The sequence below is a fragment of the Lathyrus oleraceus genome, chromosome 7, assembly GCF_024323335.1.
Source record: "Lathyrus oleraceus cultivar Zhongwan6 chromosome 7, CAAS_Psat_ZW6_1.0, whole genome shotgun sequence".
Classification (NCBI taxonomy): domain Eukaryota; kingdom Viridiplantae; phylum Streptophyta; class Magnoliopsida; order Fabales; family Fabaceae; genus Lathyrus; species Lathyrus oleraceus.
Window position 1 is genome coordinate 267,325,941 of NC_066585.1, and position 592 is coordinate 267,326,532.

Consider the following 592-nt stretch of genomic DNA (forward strand, 5'->3'; position numbering starts at 1 on the left):
CAAACTTGGAATAGAAGGAAAATGAAAGAACATCCATGTGAATCCCAAGTAAACGCGCGTTTGGTGCACAACTATGCTCAAATGTTTATTCATATTCCGCAAAAATCTAATTTTCATAAAAATGGATGAGAAAGGACCGAGAGATGCACATCTCTCTAGAAGCCTTGGGTAAACAAATGCTCGGTGCACACCTTGCTCCAAACGATTACTTAGTCCATATGAAATAATCCAACCAATCAAACTCTTTTTTGGCTGTCACGCGATCTTTCAAACCTTTTTCACAAAAGAAAGGTATTTTGTCTTGAGACGATGTAAGACAATGATTTGTTCACTTATATTTATGAGTAAGCTAACGACGTTTTCTCGTGAATGTTGATATGTCTATCCATTCGATCGGATGCAAACGTCTCCTTCTCCATTTTTTTTGGGTAGCAAGCAATGTATTTCCGTCGATTGAGACAAAATAGCTTTCGCTAAAATCGACCAACACATAAACATTTTCTACCCATAACTACATAGTCTTGAGTTCTCCATCGCACCCGGAGATATGTAACACCCCAATTTTAGTATTTAATTTAATTTAATTTATTTT